Source organism: Saccopteryx leptura, chromosome 8, assembly GCF_036850995.1.
Source record: "Saccopteryx leptura isolate mSacLep1 chromosome 8, mSacLep1_pri_phased_curated, whole genome shotgun sequence".
Taxonomy (NCBI): Eukaryota; Metazoa; Chordata; class Mammalia; order Chiroptera; family Emballonuridae; genus Saccopteryx; species Saccopteryx leptura.
In genome coordinates, this window is record NC_089510.1 from 632271 (window position 1) to 650805 (window position 18535).

At 61.7% G+C, this 18535-nt stretch overlaps 1 protein-coding gene across 4 annotated transcripts in view; it reads right to left on the bottom strand.

Moving 5' to 3' along the window:
• The window catches only part of IQSEC1 (IQ motif and Sec7 domain ArfGEF 1), a 274380-nt gene that overhangs the window by 183121 nt on the left and 72724 nt on the right, over positions 1–18535 (bottom strand). The gene's annotated exons all lie outside the window — the stretch shown is intronic.

Genomic DNA, 18535 nt, shown 5'->3' on the forward strand with positions numbered 1-18535 from the left:
ACCTGCAGAGCCCCAAGGAGCCACCTCTGTGAGGGGGACCCGGCCCTCCGCCTGCACCCCAGCATCCTCTGCACCCCACCTGGACCTGCAGAGCCCTGAGGAGCCACCTCTGTGAGGGGGGCCCAGCCTTCCGCCTGCCTGCACCCCGGCATCCTCTGCACCCCACCTGGACCTGCAGAGCCCCGAGGAGCCACCTCTGTGAGGGGGGCCCGGCCCTCAGCCTGCACCCCGGCATCCTCTGCACCCCACCTGGACCTGCAGAGCCCCGAGGAGCCACCTCTGGGCCTGTGAGAGCCTCTAATTTCTCCAGCCAAGTTTCCCTCTCATTTTAATAAGCTGCCCGCAAAACTGTTGACTGATGAGTAGGAACGGGGAGGATGTGGGGCCCAGCATTTTTCTCTTGGAATCGCTCTGGCTGTGCACTCCACTTTAAATTGATGAATGACGCAGAGGCCCAACATGAATTATCAGCCATTTGTCACTCGGGCAGGGGAACCCGCACCCTGTCTGCAGCCCGGTCCTTCTCAACCAGCGCCGTGGCACCCACAGAGGTGCCCATCTGCCCCGCACAGGCCTGGGGGCCCCGCCTGGCCTCAGCCCCTGGTGCCCCGAGCACTGCAGGCTCTGAGAGGCCAAGGCAAAGCATCCCAGGGAGACGGTGCCACCGACATCTGCTGCCCAAGGTGTCCCATGTCCTCACCTGACTCTAAACTGGGTCTGAATAAGCTGAGGGGTTCCCATGCCAGGAACGTCCCCTCTACCTGAGTGTCCCAGGAACGTCCCTCCACCTCTAAGTGTCCCAGGAACGTCCCCTCTACCTCTAAGTGTCCCAGGAACATCCCTCTACCTCTAAGTGTCCCAGGAACGTCCCCTCCGCCTCTAAGTGTCCCTCCACCTCTAAGTGTCCCAGGAACGTCCCCTCCACCTCTGAGTGTCCCAGGAACGTCCCTCTACCTCTGAGTGTCCCAGGAACGTCCCCTCCACCTCTGAGTGTCCCAGGAACGTCCCCTCCACCTCTGAGTGTCCCAGGAACGTCCCTCCACCTCTGAGTGTCCCAGGAACGTCCCCTCCACCTCTGAGTGTCCCAGGAACGTCCCTCTACCTCTGAGTGTCCCAGGAACGTCCCCTCCACCTCTGAGTGTCCCAGGAACGTCCCTCCACCTCTGAGTGTCCCAGGAACGTCCCTCCACCTCTGAGTGTCCCAGGAACGTCCCCTCCACCTCTGAGTGTCCCAGGAACGTCCCTCCACCTCTGAGTGTCCCAGGAACGTCCCCTCCACCTCTGAGTGTCCCAGGAACGTCCCTCCACCTCTGAGTGTCCCAGGAACGTCCCCTCCACCTCTGAGTGTCCCAGGAACGTCCCCTCCACCTCTGAGTGTCCCAGGAACGTCCCCTCCACCTCTGAGTGTCCCAGGAACGTCCCTCCACCTCTGAGTGTCCCAGGAACGTCCCCTCCGCCTCTGAGTGTCCCAGGAACGTCCGCTCCGCCTCTGAGTGTCCCAGGAACGTCCCCTCCGCCTCTGAGTGTCCCAGGAACGTCCCCTCCGCCTCTGAGTGGTCCCGGGAACGTCCCCTCCGCCTCTGAGTGGTCCCGGGAACGTCCCCTCCGCCTCTGAGTGTCCCCGGGAACGTCCCTCCGCCTCTGAGTGTCCCCGGGAACGTCCCTCCACCTCTGAGTGTCCCCGGGAACGTCCCTCCACCTCTGAGTGTCCCAGGAACGTCCCCTCCGCCTCTGAGTGTCCCAGGAACGTCCCTCCGCCTCTGAGTGTCCCAGGAACGTCCCCTCCGCCTCTGAGTGTCCCAGGAACGTCCCTCCGCCTCTGAGTGTCCCAGGAACGTCCCTCCGCCTCTGAGTGTCCCAGGAACGTCCCTCCGCCTCTGAGTGTCCCAGGAACGTCCCCTCCACCTCTGAGTGTCCCAGGAACGTCCCTCTACCTCTGAGTGTCCCAGGAACGTCCCCTCCACCTCTGAGTGTCCCAGGAACGTCCCTCCACCTCTGAGTGTCCCAGGAACGTCCCCTCCACCTCTGAGTGTCCCAGGAACGTCCCCTCCACCTCTGAGTGTCCCAGGAACGTCCCTCTACCTCTGAGTGTCCCAGGAACGTCCCCTCCACCTCTGAGTGTCCCAGGAACGTCCCCTCTACCTCTGAGTGTCCCAGGAACGTCCCCTCCACCTCTGAGTGTCCCAGGAACGTCCCTCTACCTCTAAGTGACCTCTGTTCAGGCCGCACTCACCGCCTGTCTCCACACAGACACAGCCTTCCGTGAGGGAGGCGGCTGTGTCCTGGCTTCCTGGTGGAGGGCTCAGTACGTGCAAAGGCCCTGAGGCGGCCCTGTGCCTGGCATGTTCCAGGAATGGCATGGCGGCTGTGTGGCTAGCACAGAGTGTGATGGGGAGTGGGGAGAGAGGACGTCAGAGGTAACAGGGACCGTCTGGTGCGGGGCGAGGATGTCCTCCCCAGGGGGCGACACTTTAGCCGGGACCTGACGGCAGTGAGGATGTCATCACGAGCGGTCCAGACTGGAGAGGGGAAGCAGCAACTGCAAAGGCCCTGAGGCACAGAACACACTCTGCACTGAACAGCAGTGAGGAGGGTGAGGAGCACAGGTGAGGAGGGCGAGGAGCACGGTGAGGGGGGCGAGGAGCACAGGTGAGGGGGGCGAGGAGCACGGTGAGGGGGGCGAGAAGCACAGGTGAGGGGGGCGAGGAGCACAGGTGAGGGGGGCGAGGAGCACGATGAGGGGGGCGAGGAGCACAGGTGAGGGGGGCGAGGAGCACAGGTGAGGAGGGCGAGGAGCACGGTGAGGAGGGCGAGGAGCACGGTGAGGGGGGCGAGGAGCACAGGTGAGGGGGGCGAGGAGCACGGAGAGGAGGGCGAGGAGCACAGGTGAGGGGGGCGAGGAGCACAGGTGAGGGGGGCGAGGAGCACAGGTGAGGGGGCGAGGAGCACGAAGAGGAGGGCGAGGAGCACAGGTGAGGGGGGCGAGGAGCACAGGTGAGGGGGGCGAGGAGCACGGTGAGGGGGGCGAGGAGCACAGGTGAGGGGGGCGAGGAGCACGGTGAGGGGGGCGAGGAGCACAGGTGAGGGGGGCGAGGAGCACGGTGAGGGGGGCGAGGAGCACAGGTGAGGGGGCGAGGAGCACGGTGAGGGGGGTGAGGAGCACGGAGAGGAGGGTGAGGAGCACGGGGAGGGGGGCGAGGAGCACGGTGAGGGGGGCGAGGAGCACGGTGAGGGGGGCGAGGAGCACGATGAGGGGGGCGAGGAGCACGGAGAGGAGGGCGAGGAGCACGGTGAGGAGGGCGAGGAGCACGGAGAGGAGGGCGAGGAGCACGGTGAGGGGGGTGAGGAGCACGGAGAGGAGGGCGAGGAGCACGGGGAGGGGGGCGAGGAGCACAGGTGAGGAGGGCGAGGAGCACGGGGAGGAGGGCGAGGAGCACGGTGAGGAGGGTGAGGAGCACGGTGAGGAGGGTGAGGAGCACAGGTGAGGAGGGCGAGGAGCACGGGGAGGAGGGTGAGGAGCACGGTGAGGAGGGTGAGGAGCACAGGTGAGGAGGGCGAGGAGCACAGGTGAGGAGGGCGAGGAGCACGGTGAGGAGGGTGAGGAGCACAGGTGAGGAGGGTGAGGAGCACAGGTGAGGGGGGTGAGGAGCACAGGTGAGGGGGGTGAGGAGCACAGGTGAGGAGGGTGAGGAGCACAGGTGAGGGGGGTGAGGAGCACGGTGAGGGGGGTGAGGAGCACAGGTGAGGGGGGTGAGGAGCACAGGTGAGGAGGGTGAGGAGCACAGGTGAGGGGGGCGAGGAGCACGGTGAGGGGGGCGAGGAGCACGATGAGGGGGGCGAGGAGCACGGAGAGGGGGGCGAGGAGCACGGTGAGGAGGGCGAGGAGCACGGAGAGGAGGGCGAGGAGCACGGTGAGGGGGGCGAGGAGCACGGAGAGGAGGGCGAGGAGCACGGGGAGGGGGGCGAGGAGCACAGGTGAGGAGGGCGAGGAGCACGGGGAGGAGGGTGAGGAGCACGGTGAGGAGGGTGAGGAGCACGGTGAGGAGGGTGAGGAGCACAGGTGAGGAGGGCGAGGAGCACGGGGAGGAGGGTGAGGAGCACGGTGAGGAGGGTGAGGAGCACAGGTGAGGAGGGCGAGGAGCACAGGTGAGGAGGGCGAGGAGCACGGTGAGGAGGGTGAGGAGCACAGGTGAGGAGGGTGAGGAGCACGGGGAGGAGGGTGAGGAGCACGGGGAGGAGGGTGAGGAGCACGGTGAGGAGGGTGAGGAGCACAGGTGAGGAGGGCGAGGAGCACGGTGAGGAGGGTGAGGAGCACAGGTGAGGAGGGCGAGGAGCACAGGTGAGGAGGGCGAGGAGCACGGTGAGGAGGGTGAGGAGCACAGGTGAGGAGGGTGAGGAGCACGGGGAGGAGGGTGAGGAGCACAGGTGAGGAGGGTGAGGAGCACGGGGAGGAGGGTGAGGAGCACGGTGAGGAGGGTGAGGAGCACAGGTGAGGAGGGTGAGGAGCACGGTGAGGAGGGTGAGGAGCACAGGTGAGGAGGGTGAGGAGCACGGGGAGGAGGGTGAGGAGCACGGTGAGGAGGGTGAGGAGCACAGGTGAGGAGGGCGAGGAGCACGGGGAGGAGGGTGAGGAGCACGGTGAGGAGGGTGAGGAGCACAGGTGAGGAGGGCGAGGAGCACGGTGAGGAGGGTGAGGAGCACAGGTGAGGAGGGTGAGGAGCACGGGGAGGAGGGTGAGGAGCACGGTGAGGAGGGTGAGGAGCACAGGTGAGGAGGGCGAGGAGCACGGGGAGGAGGGTGAGGAGCACGGTGAGGAGGGTGAGGAGCACAGGTGAGGAGGGCGAGGAGCACGGGGAGGAGGGTGAGGAGCACGGTGAGGAGGGTGAGGAGCACAGGTGAGGAGGGCGAGGAGCACAGGTGAGGAGGGCGAGGAGCACGGTGAGGAGGGTGAGGAGCACAGGTGAGGAGGGTGAGGAGCACGGGGAGGAGGGTGAGGAGCACGGTGAGGGGGGCGAGGAGCACGGGGAGGAGGGCGAGGAGCACGGGGAGGAGGGCGAGGAGCACGGTGAGGGGGGCGAGGAGCACGGTGAGGAGGGCGAGGAGCACGGGGAGGAGGGCGAGGAGCACAGGTGAGGAGGGTGAAGAGCACAGGTGAGGAGGGTGAAGAGCACAGGTGAGGGGGGCGAGGAGCACGGTGAGGGGCGAGGAGCACGGTGAGGGGGGCGAGGAGCACGGTGAGGGGGGCGAGGAGCACAGGTGAGGGGGGCGAGGAGCACGGTGAGGGGGGCGAGGAGCACGGTGAGGGGGGCGAGGAGCACAGGTGAGGGGGGCGAGGAGCACGGAGAGGAGGGCGAGGAGCACAGGTGAGGGGGGCGAGGAGCACGGTGAGGGGGGCGAGGAGCACAGGTGAGGGGGGCGAGGAGCACGGAGAGGAGGGCGAGGAGCACAGGTGAGGGGGGCGAGGAGCACAGGTGAGAGGGTGAGGAGCACAGGTGAGGGGGGCGAGGAGCACAGGTGAGAGGGTGAGGAGCACAGGTGAGGAGGGCGAGGAGCACGGTGAGGGGGGCGAGGAGCACGGTGAGGGGGGTGAGGAGCACAGGTGAGGGGCGTGAGGAGCACGGTGAGGGGGGCGAGGAGCACAGGTGAGGGGGGCGAGGAGCACAGGTGAGGGGGGTGAGGAGCAGTCAGAGCAGAGGGGCCGGAGGGGGCGGGGTTACAGGCCGGACATTCAATTCGGAGGCCACCTGCCAACGTTCTTGTTTCAGAGATAAGTCCCGACATGAGCAGACAAACACCAGCCGTCTCCCCACCTGCGCCCGGGTCCCGGGAGAGGAGTTCACAAGCAGGTGCTTTCACAGCCGCTGTGGCAGGGAGGGGAGGAGAGTCTGGTCAGACAGGAGCCCGTGGCCAGCAGGGGTGACGCTGTGCCCCCACCATGGCAGCCCCTCCCCAGGGGCGCTGTGAGCAGGGACCCGCAGTCTCCACGAGAGCCAGGCCTGGGATGGCCCCTGGGCCAGTCCTACTTTGGTCCTGTGGGGACACCAAGGAGGTCAGCCAGGCCCGCTGCCCTGGGCATTGTTCTAACCTCTGCACTAAATGATCTCACTTAGATTCCACAGGGACCCCTTATGTGGGCATGACTGTCTCCGCTCATAGGCAGGAACATTGAGGCCCAGGGAGGTTAAGGGACTGGCCCAACGTCACACAGCCAGTGCATGGTGGGGCTGAGATGCCGGCTCGGGCCATCTGACTGGACCCTGCTCCACTCTCCCACCCCATCCCCTCCCCTGTTAGGTCTGCAGGCAGAGAGCCTGGGTCCCAACCTCACGTAACTTCTGTGACATACACCAGTCACAGAGACGTGTTTGCTGAGTGACTAAATGAGAGAATTCTGCACCTCCTGCTTTCTTTGGGACGCAGTCAAGCCGTCTTTGGGGGTAAATCTGGGGTGGTTCTGGCTGGGGGTGAACGGGGGAGAAGGCGTATGGCCCCGCGGAGACTGAGGTGACAAGTCCCCCAGTGAGGCGTGTTTGGGGCCATTCCTAGGGACCCTCTGCATCCACCCCTCCCCTTCCCCACCAGTCCCTCTATCTGGGCTCCCTCTCCTCTATAAAGCCAGGTCAGAGCCCTGGCTCCGTCCTCACGTAGAGTCTTCTAATGTTTAGGGAGGTGACTGAATGACCACTGCTGACCCAGCATCTGGAGAGGGATCACCCTAGGTGTCCCCCTCTCTTTCCCTGTGAACAGCGGGGGTCAGATCTCAGCCATCTGGGCTCCCAGGTCTCCCTGCCGCCTCCTCTCCCCCCCACCAGCCCCTTGCCATGGACTGACTGACACTCACAACCTTAAAACCTTAAGTGTGCACCTCTCTCCCAGACACATCACTCAAGTCCGCGTGAGCAGGGACACCACGTCCCAGCCCCATGGCCCACCGGAGTCAACCAGCCGTGAGGAGCGAGCAGGAATGGTCACAATAGTGAGAGACCGGGTGGTTTTATGAACATGTTTCCATGTTAACGAATGCCGACCCAAAGAAACAATGAGGACATGAAACACCACAGAGCGGGCAGACCCCTGGCCGGCTCTCCCTGCTGGGACCGTTTGATGGGAGGTGCGGGCTCGCCGCTGGGACCACCAGGGACAGAGACCTGGGGTCCTCCCTGCATTCGGTACCGGCATCCGGAGACGAATGTCATCTGGCCCTGTGGTCACCAGGAGCCTGAGGAGAGGCCTCGGCAGGACTGGTCTAAGCAGAGGTCAGAAAAAAACGAAGCCCTCTCTGACTTGTAACCTTGCGGTCCAGACCCCCTAGAAATCACCCAGCTCAGGCGAGGCGGCAGCATCACCCGCATGGCCACTGTCCTTGCGGCCACTGCAGAGAGCTGAGGGCCTACGGCCAGCACAGCAAGATGCTCCCCGTGCACTTAATCTTCCCACGAAAGCACCACACTGTGTGCAGAGAGGTTACACCCCTTGCCAGACACTACACAGCTGGTGACAGATGTCACAGGGTCAGGACCCAGGCTGGTTCCCACATGCGTCTTCTAAGAGAAAGCTCTGCTTGGCACCCAGACGGGACCTGAAATACGGCAGCTGGTACAACGCCTGCGGGAGTCATGGCGGCCTGTGCTTGCTTCTCCGTGAGCATGGGTCTGCCAGGAGCGCCGGTCATGGTCTAGGACCCTGCCGCTGCCCCCCTGAACCCCCAGACCCCCAGGCCATGGTTCTGACCCTCCGGGTGAGCCTCAGAGGGCACAAGGTGCTGACGCAGTCCTTGCCTCATGGGCAACAGAACCTGGGTGGCCAGGCATTTGGGAGCCGCCCCCACCCGCCACGCCGTGGCGTGCCCAGGCTCGGCCTGCCGTGCCCTGAGCTGACACCTCGATCCCACGCCCAGCGGCACCGAGGGGCCAGCTCTTCACGCTGCCACTAACAGCGTAGCACTACCACTAACAGCGTAGGGCAGCGGTTCTCAAACTTTTTGCAGTCGGGGCTCATTTTAAAATCCTACAAATAATTATAGGCTCACTATATACGAAATTTCTGAGAAATATGTTATAATAATTAAGTCAAATATTAAAGAAAATAATATAAAGTCCAAGCGTGCTTTTATAATTAAACGAAGTAAATACGACAAAATTAAATTTATTCTGACATTAAAAAAACATTTTTGTTACATTTTTTGAGGTATGTTTTTTAAAATTCGTAAAAAAGAGGGGTTAAAAAATAAAAAAAGAAAGAAGTTATCTTTTTATATATATAGATACATTCTTAGTAAGATTTAGTAAACTCGGCAGGTCTCAACACAAATGTGTTAAGTTTTTTCATTCTTGTGTTTATGAAAAACATGAGTCTGATGTGTCCTAGCGATTTCTGCAATGTTTGGGCATATATTTGAAAGGCAAACTCTCATTTCCTCATCAATACATTGAAGAATTCCTCTCTTTTTACTCTTCATTGTGTTGAGTGCAGAAAACCCCCATCATACATATCATCTTAACTTGACACCAAAGGATAGAAGAAACTTGCCTCCAGTCTTTCTGGGGAACATGGGGGTAGTGTAAACAATCCAGCACCACAGCTTAACAGCCTTTTGCAACCTAATCAGGCAAGTGAGGTGGGGGGTTGGGCAGACTATCAGCTTATAGCCAATTCCTCACACCTCTGTCCCCCCAAAATCTACACTCCAAAAACCCTGTTGGTCTTTTGGTCCCCAACAGGCACATATTTCTCTGGAATACCATCGGGCGCACCTGGAAATCTTCTAGGGCGCACTGGTGCACGCTGGCACACACTCGGAGAACCACTGGCTTAGGGCCTTTTACATCTAAACCACAGAGACAGACTAAAGAAACACAAGCCCCGTGAGCCCCCTCGGCCTTTTTGTGCGTTTCTCCCCGTCGTCTGTGAGGTGTTTGTGTTTACTGGACTGACTGACGTCCTGCGGAGTGTCTGGTTTGCTTTCTGCCCTCCTGGCGATGTCGCTCACGGGGAGCCTTCCACTCGCTTTTTTTTTTTTTTTTTTTTTTTTTATTTATTTATTTTACAGAGGCAGAGATAGACAGGGACAGACAGGAACGGAGAGAGATGAGACGCATCAATCATCAGTTTCTCGTTGCGCGTTGGGATTTCTTAGTTGTTCATTGATTGCTTTCTCACATGTGCCTTGACCGCGGGCCTTCAGCAGACCGAGTAACCCCCTGCTGGAGCCAGCGACCTTGGGTCTAAGCTGATGAGCTCTTTGCTCAAGCCAGATGAGCCCGCGCTCAAGCTGGCGACCTCGGGGTCTCGAACCTGGGTCCTTCCGCATCCCAGTCCGACGCTCTATCCACTGCGCCACCACCTGGTCAGGCTCCACTCGCTTTTTAACAAAACCTCATCAGCACGCGAGGGGGTCACATCCATTACAGAAAGAAAGCTCTACCTTCAGACCTGAATGTCGTTGCTCATGTTTTGCGACCCCAGTGGGTGGGGCACTTTCTCGTTCTCACCCAGGAGGAGTGTTTTCAGGAGAGTTCCAAGCAGCAGAACGAGGGGGTCGGAATGAAGACCCTTCTGGGACCATCAACACCAATGCCCACACTGCCTTCCAGCTGCGGTGAGCGTGGTCTTGCGTGGCTCCCCCACTCCCCACGCGTCCCCACCCCTCCTGCGAGAATGCCCCTTTGGAGGGAATGACCTTCCCCACGTGTCCCCACCCCTCCTGTGAGAATGCCCCTTTGGAGGGAATGACCTTCCCCACGCGTCCCTACCCCTCCTGCGAGAACGCCCCTGTGGAGGGAATGGTCTCCCTCACGTGTCCCCACCCCTCCTGCAAGAACGCCCCTTTGGAGGGGATGACCTTCCCCACGCGTCCCCACCCCTCCTGCGAGAACGCCCCTTTGGAGGAGATGACCTTCCCCACGTGTCCCCACCCCTCCTGCGAGAACGCCCCTTTGAAGGGATGACCTTCCCCACGCGTCCCCACCCCTCCTGCGAGAACGCCCCTTTGGAGGGGATGATCTTCCCCACGTGTCCCCACCTCTCCTGCGAGAACGCCCCTGTGGAAGGAATGATCTTCCCCACGTGTCCCCACCCCTCCTGCGAGAACGCCCCTTTGAAGGGATGACCTTCCCCACGCGTCCCCACCCCTCCTGCGAGAACGCCCCTGTGGAAGGAATGATCTTCCCCACGTGTCCCCACCCCTCCTGCGAGAACGCCCCTGTGGAGGGGATGACCTTCCCCACACGTCCCTACCCCTCCTGCGAGAACACCCCTTTGGAGGGGATGACCTCCCTCCCGCTGCGGGCTGGTCTTTGGGAATCTCTCTCACTGGCTCAGGTGTGTCCACCTTGTCCCTGTAGGTCCGGAATCCTGAGCTGAGTGGCTCCGAGGCGCAGAACCCAGTGGAGGCCTCCCTGCCTGAGCTCATGGGCACTTCAGGTCTTAGAGGGACAAAGCTCAAAAGTGATTCAAATAGGACAAGAGGCAAATGCAGGTGTCCTCTCCTCTGATGTGACCTGGACGCATCTCAGAAACCAAACAGGAACCAGTCCTGCTGGGTGGGGCTGGGGCTCCCGCCGTCATGGCTCCCAAGTCGGGAGGTGTCCTGATGGTGAAGGTGAGGGACAGAGGACAGGACAGGGGCTGGGCGCGTGCAGCCTCCTCCAAGTTCAGGCGTCACACAGCCTATATGTTCCTCCGGGGCCCTGGCCTTGCATACGACCTACAGACAGGAAGGGCGTGCCCAGCACCTGGGCAGTGGGTGGGGTAAGACATGGTCTACCCAGGTCCTCTCACATACGGGGCCCTCTGACCGATGCACACACGTGTGCACGCACACACGCGCGCGCACACACACACACACGCACAGGCGGTTCTGACTGTAGCTTCTTCTCCCTCCTTCCCAGAATGTAACCACGATGTCACCGCCATGCCCCGCCAGCTGACTGGACAGTGGCTGCGTGGAGGCACAGGGCTCCCCATCCCCGCTCCTGGGTTAGAATTCAGACTCTGCCACGTCCCAAAGCAGCATCAGCCAAGTAACCACTCTGTGCCTCAGTGCACCCGCCTCCAGGGCTGGTTATGAACCGAAAAAGTTTCTGTTTATGAAGTGCTTAGAATTGCTCTGGGCACATGGAGGTGTTACTTAAGTGCAGGCTACCACTTTATGATCCCTGAGTTTGAAATGTGGTCGGGCCCTGGCAGGTTGGCTCAGTGGTAGAGCATCGGCCCAGTGTGTGGAGGTCCCGAGTTTGATTCCCAGCCAGGGCACACAGGAGAAGTGATCATCTGCTTCTCCACCCCTCCCCCTCCCCTTCTCTCTCTTCTCCTGCAGCCATGGCTCCATTGGTTCCAGAGAGTTACCACCGTTGCTGAAGATGGCTCTGTGGAACACTTCTGCCTTGGGTGCAAAAAAAAAAAAAAAAAGGGCTCAGTTGCCAAGCAACAGAGCAGCAGCCCCAGATGGGCAGAGCATCGCCCCCTAGTGGGCATGCCGGGTGGATCCCGGTCGGGGTGCATGTGGGAGTCTGTCTGCATCCCCTCTTCTCACTAAAAAAAAAAGAAAAAGAAAAAAAGAAACACAGTCGGCCCTCTGTATCCTGAGCTTTGCACCTGTACATTCAACCAACTGTAGATCAAAAGTATTTTTTGAAAACCCCAGGAAGTTCCAAAGAACAAAACCCAAACTCGCTACACGCTGAGCACTACTCTGAAGCCAGGCCGGTGTGGCTGTGTGTAGATGCGCCTGCCCCAGCCAAACACCACTCCACTCCACGAAGGGACGTGAGCATCTGCGAACCTGGGTCTCTGCTGAGGCGTGGGAGCGGCTGGGACCAGCATCCCCAGACAGAGTGACCACTACACCCTGAAATCCGAAAAACCTGGCCCTGCTGGTTGGCTCAGGGGTAGAGTGTCGGCCTGGCGTGCAGGAGTCCCGGGTTCGATTCCTGGCCAGGGCACACAGGAGAAGCGCCCATCTGCTTCTCCACCCCTCCCCCTCTCCTTCCTCTCTGTCTCTCTCTTCCCCTCCCGCAGCCAAGGCTCCATTGGAGCAAAGTTGGCTCGGGTGCTGAGGATGGTTCCATGGCCTCTGCCCCAGGCGCTAGAATGGCTCTGGTCGCAACAGAGCGATGCCCCAGATGGGCAGAGCATCGCCCCCTGGTGGGCATGCCGGGTGGATCCCGGTCGGGCGCATGAGGGAGTCTGTCTGACTGCCTCCCCGTTTCCAACTTCAGAAAAAATATATATATATTAAAAAAAAGGTAAATTTTATGTTAGGCATATTTTACTGCAAAAAAATAAAAATAAAAATAAGGAAGGCTTATATCTATGTCAACATGTTGTTCAGTCCCCCAACCCCATGTTTAAAATGGGTCTCAGGGAACTGAGAAGCTCAGAGCTGAAGCTCTCTTTATCTTAAGTCTGCTTCTGCCAACACAGCTCAAAAAACAGACTTCTAGGCCCTGGCTGGTTGGCTCAGCGGTAGAGCGTCGGCCTGGCGTGTGGGGGACCCGGGTTCGATTCCCGGCCAGGGCACACAGGAGAAGCGCCCATTTGCTTCTCCACCCCTCCCCCTCCTTCCTCTCTGTCTCTCTCTTCCCCTCCCGCAGCCAAGGCTCCATTGGAGCAAAGATGGCCCAGGCGCTGGGGAAGGCTCCTTGGCCTCTGCCCCAGGCGCTAGAGTGGCTCTGGTCGCGGCAGAGCAACACCCCGGAGGGGCAGAGCATCGCCCCCTGGTGGGCAGAGCGTGGCCCCTGGTGGGCATGCTGGGTGGATCCCGGTCGGGCGCATGCGGGAGTCTGTCTGTCTCTCCCTGTTTCCAGCTTCAGAAAAATACAAAAAAACCCACAAAAAAACAGACTCCTAGAGATGGTGTGACGGTGATGGGAGCGGAGCGAGGGGAGCTGGTCGTAGGTCCAGGCGGTTCATAGTGTCTCCATGTTGCACATCGTGATCGATCACTTAAGATAAAGATATGAATACGCTGCAGAGCAGGCACAGAAAAGACCAACTACATTCTGGGGGTTCTGTTTGTTTTTGTTTTATTTCTGCATTTTGAGGCTGCAGATGGAGAGGTTCCGAGGAGCATGTACACCGAGTCCCACATGCCACCGACAGACCCACGGGTGTCGGCACCCAGCGCTTAAAGTGGGAAAAACACATCTCCACGCAGGCTCGTGACGCACGTGGCCTACCCCTCGGGGGTTTTCTCGTGTCCGGCGGCTGGGAGGGGTGCGGTGGGGGAGGTCAGGAAAGCCCCATCTTACACTCAAACCGCGTTTACATTTTGGGCAAACAGAGAGAATGTACATTTTTAAACTTGCCTGTGGCCGCACGGGAGGGAAAACGCCGGGGTCCCATCTGCCGTGGCGGCTGGCCGGCTGCCGGAGAGGACCGTGGGGCCGGCCCTGCGGCCCAGGGACGAGGCAGAGCAGAGTCTAAAGCCAGGCACAGACTGGCTCGCTCGGTCTTGCTTGCTGTGGTGACTGGTGCTTCTTAGGAAATAAGTATCAAGTCTTCCTGAAAGGAGAAGGGGGCCCTGCTGGGCTGGGCGGGGCCGTGGTTGTGGACACGGGTGCCGAGCGTGCCTACCGACGGTCGGGCTCTGTGCTGTGGACGGGACGATGATGGTGGATGACGGTGAAACCGATGGGGCAGCAGGGCCGGTCCATGCTGCACAGCACAGGCTCCCGTTTGCAGGGCAGCCTGGCATTTCAGGTGCCCCCCCCCCATGAGAACGGAGGACCGCTGCCCAGCCTCCCCAGTTCCTGGTGGCCCGGGCTGGGAGGGTGGATGGGCCCCATGCTGTTCCCTGCTCCCCAAGGAAGGCTTTGAAAGCTCTTTCTGGCACGGCGGAATGTTCCCTGGAAGGCACTCCCTTGGCACAGGACAGGGTGGTTGCCAAACGCACACAGGCCTGTCGCCAGCTGCTCCCGCGCAGGCCGGCTGGGCAGTCTGCAGCAGCAGTGGCTCCCGGCGCCCGGGGGACGGCACAAGGACCCTCTGTCCTCCTCCCCTCCGTCTTCCCAGCCTCCTCAGCCCTCAGGGCCACGCTGTGAGGTGCTCAGTGGCGCTGTGCACTCGGCACAGAGGAGCACACGGAGGCTGGGTGGGGGAGGGGGAGTCTCCACCCAGGCCGCTCTGACTCTGCCTTTGCTCCTCTCCCACAGGGTAAGATGCAGCCAGGCCAGGCCGGCCTGGGAGGGGGGGAGGGTCCCAACTCCAGAGCCCAGCTGCTCGGGCACCACGCTGTGTGCCCTTGGGTGGGTGTGCAACCTCTCTGGGCTAGCTGCACCCTCCCCAAAGCCGGAGCAGCACACAGTCAATAAATGCCAACTTTCCCACTTCTCTTACCAACGAGCAGCTGCTCACAGTCCAGGGGGAGAAGGCACTTAAGGAACGTTGCGCCATCAGAGAAGGGGGTTGAACAGAGCCAGGAGCAGAGGGATCTCAGAGCGAGGACAGGACCAGCTGAGGTGTCTCAGGGGCACGGAGGAAGTGGGGTTCCAGGGGATCCCAGGGCTGGGCCCCGAGCCGTCCTGCGGGACTCCGGCTCTGACCACCAGCGGACAGAGTGGGGCTGCCGACGGAGCTGGGCGTGCAGGAAGGACAGCCACCCTCCACAGCCGCCCGCAGGATCAGAAAGGGGCCCTTCACGTAAACTAAAGTCCATCTCACGCTGGGGAGGAAGGACTCAGGGCAGCCGGGGACAGCAAGCAGAGCTCTGACAGCCGCCCCGGGTCGGGCCAGCCTGCTTACCCCCCAGGAGAGGAGATGACACCTAACAAAACCATCAGACAGTGACATCCACCGTGAGCAGCAGCACTTCCTGGGGAAGAGTCCAATGCTGCAGCTGCAGAGACTGGCCAGGGAGGTCCCCATGAGGTCAGACTCACTGCGCAATGACTAGAGGGGGTGAGGGAGCTGTGCAGGCATCTGGGGGAAGAGGGAGCCAGGCAGCAGCAGTGCAAAGGCCCTGGGGCAGGAGTGTGCCTGGGGCCGAGGGAGTGACAGGGAGCCCAGGAGGAGCTGAGGCCACACAGATGACAGGGCAGTTGATCAGGTCTGTGAGGGCTCTCGGGATGTTTCATCTCCAACTGTGGGACGGGGGGAGCCTGGCAGGGCTGGGGACAGACAGGAGGGATGTGGACAGACGTGGGTTTTATCAGGATTCTTCTGCCTGATTGACAGCGGGAAGGAAGGAAGGAAGGGAGGGAGGGAGGGAGGGAGGGAGGGAGGGAGGGAAGGAAGGGGCTAGTGAGGGACGGACGGGATGCAGAGAGAGGACGATGGGCCCCAGGAGCCAGCCGGGCGCCACCCTCAGAGGACCCCAGAGGTGAGGGTTGGGTTTGGGTGGCTTGCTGCTGACCGCGTCCTGCAGGGCTCAGCACAGGCCCCTCCAAGTGCACATCCCACCAGGTCGCCGGTACGGGCTTCACCTGGATGCCAAGGGCCCTCAAGTTCAGAGAGTGACGGACCTCACCAAGATCACAGGCCATCGTTACTAGATACGTCATCACGTGGCCACAGAGCCTGGCCTCTGGGCCCTCCCAGACCTCGACCCTGCAGGGCGCCCTCTGAGTCAGGGGATGGGGAAGGGCTGGGGGAATCCTGGAGGCAGCTGGTGGTCCTGCCCGGTGGGAGGAGCACCCTCCTGCGTGCTCCCCAGGGAGGCGTGTGATGTCCCCCTGGTCCCCTGCGCAGCGCGGGAATTTACTACTCTCTCTATTCTAACAAACCCGTCCCTGAAAATTAGTTTCCTCTAGGGAGACAATTACATGTCAAGTAATTTCCCCACTGAGCTCATGATTAAGAACAGACCCAGCCAAGCGGGATTCGCGTGGACGGATTCTGTGATAGTGAGCTGAACCGGAACGGCCTGGGCGGCTCATCCCCAATGGTGCTGACCACAGGCATCAGGCCATGGGGGAGTCCACTTCGAATACACGGGGACTCACACAGATTTCACACCTATAAACGGCGTCTGTGGGAGAGCCAGGCTTCTGTCTTTCGACAGAGGGTATCCCAACACCACACCGGCCAGCACGAGGAGTCCGATGTCCCCAAGCTGAGGGGCTGCAGGGGGACGTGGCCCGTGGCCACTGTTGGCCCCACACGGCGAGGCTGGCCTGAGTCCACACTGAAATGTGGGCTGGCGACTTCTGAAACATTACGGGCAGAACGGAGAGGCTGGCCGAGTCCTTAATGGGCCCAGGGCCCCCCGCCGGCTGGCCTCTCTGTCACGGCTGTGGGACCCTGGCCCCTGGGTTTGTCCTCCCCAGTGACCCTGCAGCTGTGCTGAGGCAGGTTAAGCCAGCTACTTGGGATCACAATGCAGGGTGGGACCATGAAGGCTCAGGCCCAGCTCTGCTCCTCCAGGGCCCAGGGCCCGCTCTGGCCCACAGCCTCATGACAGGGCAGCAGCATGGCCCGGGCCAGACTGACCAGTGTGGGTCAGCACGGGCTTGGTACATAGATCAAGTGTTGGGCAATGGTGACCTTCCAGCCAAACCTGGCCCGCTACCAGCCTTGGTGCGTAATTCTATGGGAACACGGCCACCCCTCTCTGTGCTGGGGTCCGGGTCCGCGGACAGCAGCTGCCCAAGCCACGCGTGCCGTCAAGCCGGTCGCTGTCAGAACCTGCAGACTCAGTGTGAGCTGCAGCCCTGCCTTCCCCGGGGGCTCAGCTCAGGGTGCAGGGCTGTGGGGCAGGCTGCAGAGGGTGGGGTGGGGGGAGGCAGGGACAGCAGCAGGGCATCCGACCCCACTGACCGACCAGGTCATCCTGGTGGCTTTAGCGAGCTGAGACTGCTCGGGCAGGGGCCGGCTTCTCACACTGCTCACCAAGCTGTCTGTGTCCCCACAACAGGGACTTCGAGGACTTCAGAATGTTGACCATGGGAAGTCATGCTCTAGCCGGGTCTCAGTTTGTCCATCTGTAAGGAGGCCAGGTCTGATGCCCTGAGGCCCTGCTCGGCCAGGGCAGCGTGCAGGGCTCGGAGCCCTTCCTTTGACGGCTGAGAAAACAGGCGGTGAGCAGTGTCTTCTCTGTAGGGCGGGGACGCTAGAGGAACACCCCCAGGTCCCCAGGCACGGAGTCGGAGGTGCCAGGCCCTCGCTAGCAGGTGCTGGGCCCGCCCCCAGGGAGGCCCCGCCCCAGGGAGGCCCCGCCCCAGGGAAGGCCCCGCCCCAGGAAGGCCCTGCCCCCCCCCGGAAGGCCCCGCCCCCGGGAAGGCCCCGCCCCGGGAGCGTCCTGTGCTGCACGGATCACACCTCTAGGGCCGCTTCAAGCCCAGGTCGTCTTGTGTTCTGACAACCACTGATCACCTACACGAGGTCTACTAGTAGTTGTGCAGTGGCCGTACATTTAGACTTGTGCTCCTGAAAGGGGTCGTTAGGACACTCACAGAAGCAGTTCACACGGAAGGGAGGAGGGGACCCTGGGTCTCCGGCACCCCCCACCCTCCCTGTGCCCTGTACCCAGCCTTCCTCTCGCTCTGCCCGGCAATCGAGTCACGCTCATGTGTCCACACGGGCAGGGAAGTCCCCCACTCATGGGCCAGCATCTGGAGCTCCTGTGAGGGGGGGGCAGGAGCCTCCACCGCTCCCACACCTGGGGACACCCCTTCATCTGGGCTCGAGGGGACTCTGCCGCCCACTTGCACACCAGCCGACTTTTCAGAACACAGAGAAACCTTGCTCAGCTGGGACTGCCTTCCCTCTTCTCCCTTGACACTCAGCTCACGGCCTCCTGCACTGTGGCCCCGGGATCCGCCACAGCGTTCGAGCTGACAACACGTCACCGGCTCAGCACCGCAAGGCACACATCACCGGCTCAGCACCGGAAGGCACATGTCACCGGCTCAGCACCAGAAGACACACGTCACTGGCTCAGCACCGGAAGGCACACAGGAGGCGCGACCTGACAGCTGGGGCCTCACACTTCATGCTGAAGATTCAGCAGAAGCCCCTGAGGTTCGGAAATAGTGCTGGGACCAAAGAATTCTACAGGCCTTCTGAGGGCCGGAAGCTTCTGGCCGTGGGGGGTGGGGGGAGACGCCCCCGAGGTGACCTGGGGACCCACTGCGTGCACAGAGCAGAGAAGGCAGGAGCCTGGCTGATAGGCGTTCACAGACCAGATACAGACAAGCAGGCCAGACAGAACCGGATGGCTCGCGAGCTGCTTCTGGGGGGTGGGGGTTAGGGGGAGGGGGTGGGTGGGGCGGGGCAGAGGCCCGAGTCGTCTAGGGAACGGGGTGGGGGGGTGGGGGGCAGAGGCCCGAGTCGTCTGGGGAACGGGTTCAGGACAGAGAATTCTCACCTGAGACTGGAAGGCTGCACTAGGCAGCTGTGTGTGTCGAGGAGGTCACAGAAAACCCTGCAAAGGCCCACGAGCCACAGGTGCTCTGATGGCCCACCAACGTCATCAGTGTCATCAGTGACTCTCAGGTCAGGCGTGGGCAGACTGTGTCCCTCCGTTATGGGCGCCCACGGCTGCCCACTCCAGTCACCACCCCACCCGCACAGCCTGTGCTCCGGCACCTTCTCCCCG